The sequence below is a fragment of the Montipora foliosa genome, chromosome 4 (genome assembly GCF_036669935.1).
Source record: "Montipora foliosa isolate CH-2021 chromosome 4, ASM3666993v2, whole genome shotgun sequence".
Lineage (NCBI taxonomy): Eukaryota > Metazoa > Cnidaria > Anthozoa > Scleractinia > Acroporidae > Montipora > Montipora foliosa.
In genome coordinates, this window is record NC_090872.1 from 1349419 (window position 1) to 1354418 (window position 5000).

Genomic DNA, 5000 nt, shown 5'->3' on the forward strand with positions numbered 1-5000 from the left:
GTCGATCCAAGAACCACAAATTTGAGAAAGGTTTTACGAATTTATTAGAGTCAAAGAGTGATATATAATGAAGAAAAAAATGCGGGAACGAGTAACACTAAACACAAAATACACAAAGCTACAATAAGCCAATGGACTAAACATAGTAAATTGATATTATTTACAACCCGAACAATAAAAACTATGCTACATAGATGATACAAGAAGAAAAATGCTTGCGATCTAAAAGGCAAAGAAATCACAAACCAAACAAGTAGAACGACTGCAAATATTGAAAACAAACTAAACAATGTTATAACCCAATAACTATTATGTGAAGAAAAATTTTGGTTTTATCAACGGAGTTGATAATGTAAATTGGCCACCGTACAGAGATTCTAGAAGCTGACGCTTCGAGCGTTAGACCTTCGTCAGAGCGAATCGAGGAATTTTGGGTTACGTGTAGTTTTTATAGTAGAGTAAGAGCTATGCTATTGGTGGTAACATGGCAACGTGAAAAATAGGAATATATTAGTTAAATGAACAGCGTTCATTTATTTTAATACCGTGAGGATTAATAGTGCCGATTTGGAAGATCAATTTTTGTTCCAAATTCTTGCGGCTATACGTCTTACCTAGATGTAGGGAAAGGCCGCAGATAGCCATGTGTTTTTTGGAGTGGTTAGGGAGATTAAAATGACGAGCGATTGGCCTAGATGCATCCTTGTCATTCTTCTCAACACCTCGAAGGTGTTCGCGGAATCGATCGCCTAGTCGTCTACCTGTCTCGCCAATGTATAATTCATTGCATAACGTACAAGTTATGCAATAAATGACATTTGCGGAGGTACATGTGAAACGATCGGTGATCTTAACAAATCGCTTAGGTCCCGATATCTTGCTAGTGTTAACAATGAAAAGATAAGTTTTGCATCGTGAGCGCGCACATTTGAGTGCCGGCTTGCTCGTTAGTTTTGAGCGCGCTTCTAGCTAAAATGTTTTCTACGTTTTTGTCGCGTTTGAATGTAATAAGTAGAGGTTGCGAAAAGATTCTACCAGTCTCGGGATCATTTTGGAGTATTTTAAAATTATTAAGAATGATACTTTTGACTGCGTGATTATGAGGATGGAAAGTGAGGGTGAATGGAATTCTGTCATTCTTATCTTTTTGTGACGTTTGTAGTCACGATACGAATAACAGAATTCCATTCATTCATTTCATTGTGAAATAATGGTAACAAATGGATCATTTGGAATCAAATGGAATTAAAAGCATATAAATAATGACAAGGAAAAGCGGTAAACAAAAATACAGTAAGTACTTATTAGAAATTATTAGTAACTTTTTTTTTGTATTTTAATTTTTTTTTTTGACTTTACAGGTATATAATACAAAAACGTAGAAAAAGATACAAAACAGGGCTTACAATACTTGCACAAGTTACTTTAATTATCAACTGCAACGAAAACTTGTCTACACTATACAACACTAAACTACACTACAACCAAGAAATACTTGACAAAATTAAATAAAAATAGATATACAAGTATAAATAAAGTGTACGGGAATTATAGAAAACAAAATTTGGATAACAGCTACTATTGTATTCATTGTACTAATGGAATTAGAGGTTTCCATTTTTTGTCGTGGAAATGGATTTTGTTGCTTTTTCTCGCAATAACGCGTTCGGTTTCAAACGTTTTCTTAAATTTATCGACTAACAATCTTAATTTTAATTTTAACTTACAGCGATAAATAAAAAACTTACTTTCAAGGACAATGTAATTGATTAGGATGTTTCTACTATCGCTCGTATCTAGAAACTCGAGAAGAACATCCTTGATGTCATAGCTAACAGTTATATTTACAGAATTAAGAAGAGCCTTCAAATCGTCCCAAAAAAAAAAGCACTTTTGTACAATAAAAGAAAACATGTTCTATGGTTTCTAACTCCTTTTCACAAAAATGGCATAAAGGAGAGTCGACTTTTTTAAACCTAAACAGCATCTTGTTTGTGTACAAGATCCTGTTTAATAGTTTATATCGGAATTCTCTTAATTTAGTGTCCAATGTTGTTTTGAAAGGCAGCAAGTATATCTTTTCCCAGTCTAACTTGGATGTGTGGGTATTGAAAAAAACGTTGTATTTCCTCTGCGCTATTGGTGTAGAAGATATCTTAGAAACAAAACTTTCATATAATAACTTCGATTGTAGACTTCGGAAATCAACTCTTTTCCCTTCAATACGCAAATAAAAGTCATCTGGGAATAGGTCATTTGTTTTTGAGGCGATAGAAATTTTATCTGTTTTTAATACTTTGCACCATTCTTGCGGAAAAGCAGCAAGGAGACTGGAAAGTAGGAAATGCTCAATTGGTGAGAGAGTTGAATATAATGGCTCCTTGTTTGACTTGAGCTCTCCCCTTGTGTCGTAGAGATCTCCAATTTTAACAATTCCAAGATCAACCAGCCTACTGTTATAAATTGACTTAGATTCAATACAAATAAACCGATTATTCCATATGACTTGATTTGCTATTTCAGAGAGTGAGGAAGGGCTGTCCTCGTTTAGAAGGGCCCATGTCACAATGCATTCTTTGTAAAGTTCTGGAAGAGCTATCGATAATTTAGTGTAGTTGAAATTACAATGGAACAAGGATTTCCCCCCTACTTTTTTAAGATAAAAATCAAAAAAAAAAACTTCCAGCTGGCACGATCGGTGGGCAGATATCTCTTTATACAGATTATTCTTTGGCCAGAGATCATAGACTCAATATTGGGCATTTTTAAGCCTCCTTGATCGATTGGGTTGATAAAAGCTGTGCGCTTTACCTTGTCATTTCCTTTCCAAACAAAAGAATATAATAAAGTATTAATTTTTTTAATAAACTCTTTTTTGTTTGAAATAAGAACAACCCTGTATAAGATCTTTGGTATAGCAAAAGATTTGATCACTTGAATTTTTCCAAGTAAAGTAAGTCCTCTCCAGCTCCAGCCCTTCAACAATCCTCTCAGAGATTTCTCGATTGATTCAAAATTTAGTTTATAAAACAGTGAGTGGTTAAAGGTAAAATTCACCCCTAAAATTTTTATGACTTTACTTATTTCATTTACGCCTAGTTCTGAGCTACTAACTTCCATATTTCCGAGTAAAAGAATTTCCTTTTTTTCGTGATTTACCTTCAATCCGGAGTATGTACTAAACAGAGTAAGAGTATCAAAAAGGGTGCGATACGATAGCTTGTCCCTAACAAATGACGTCATGCCATCAGCAAATATGACTAATTTGATTTCATTACCATCCACTACAATGCCCTTGATTTCATCGTTATTACGTATCGATAATGCCAATACATGTAATTCAAGTACTATTATGAAGAGTGATGTTGAAAGCGGGTCACCTTGGCGAACGCCCCTCTTAAGATTAAAAGAGCGAGTGGAAAAACCATTGTTAATCACACAACTTGTTATATATCTGTAAAACGTTTTGATCCACGCTAAAACGGATTCACCAAAGCCAAAAAATTCCAGCGATTTGAGAAGGAAATTCCAATTCAACGAATGGAAGGCTTTCTCAAAGTCTATCGCGGTCATTATACTTTGGCAGTCTCGCATTTTTGCAAACTCCATGACGTCGCTTATCGTACGAACTGCGTCGAAAATGGTTCGTCCTTTGACAAAGGCATTCTGATCATGATGAATGATATGAGGCAAAACTTTCTCTAGCCGTTTAGCAATGGCTTTGAAGCCAATTTTTACGTCAACATTCACTAGAGAAATCGGTCTCCAGTTTTTGATCAATCTCCTGTCTTTGTCCTTTTTCTCAATTAAAGTTATTACGGCTTGTTTATTCTCCGTGAAAATAGGCATAATTCAAAGAGTCAACTAGAAACGATCCGATTTCTGGCCAAAAAAACTTGTAAAATTCTACTGTGAGCCCATCGTTCCCAGGAGTTTTATTGTTGTTGAAGGTCGACAAAACCTTGAAGTATTCGGAATAAGTTAACTGGCCCTCACACATTTCACGAATTGAATCAGTTAACTTAGGAGATGAAGAGAAATTTTCAAGAAAGGGACAAGTTGAATAGTCACTTCGTATTCCTGACTGTTCGTCGTAAAGTTTCGAGTAAAAACTGTAAATTTCATTCGTAATAGTGCTCGGGGCGGTAGTCTCTTCTCCATTTGTCCTAATAAGTTTTCTTATGCAGCTTTTCTTCTTATTACTATTCTCTAAATTCAAAAAATACTTGCTGTTCCTTTCCCCTTGTTCGTACCATGTAGCACGGGATCGGATGATTGAGCCCCTTACAATGTAGTCATATTCTTGTTCGTACTCCGCTTTAGCCGATTCCAGGTTGGCAAGATTTTCTTGCGTTGGTGATTGTGCAATTCTCTCTTCGCATATTTTAAGCCTATTTTCAATTGCTTGGATTTTCCTTCTCCTTTCTTGAGTTTTCAATTTGCTTAAAGATATACTTTCCTCGCGAATTTTGTATTTCATCCAATCCCATTTAATTCTCAGATCAACACAGAAATTAATTTCATCGAGCCACATTGAAAATTTTTCACGTAAACGCTGAATAAACAAAGCGTCATCCAAGAGACTGTTGTTGAATTTCCAAAAAGATGGGCCACGCTGCTGATCATCCAGACTATCGATTTCTAAGGTTATTGCACTATTATCCGTTCTTATAGCTGTCACTATGTCGACCTTTGCTACATCATCTTGTAACGAATCACTAATGAGCCAATAATCAAGGCGTCTCTGGATAATTGGGCTTTTTTGTCTCCAAGTAAATTTCTTTATATCGGGATTACGGATTCTCCAAATATCTACTAAATCGTAATTCATCAAAATGTCCTCCACGCACTTAACTGAGTCTTTTAACACTGGGTTTCCACCCGAGCAGTCTAGATCTGGATCTATGCTTACGTTAAGGTCCCCTCCTAATATAATCCTTTGGTCAGATTCATTGAATCCTCCATCGTAGATGAGCTCGGACAATGTTTGGAAGAACATA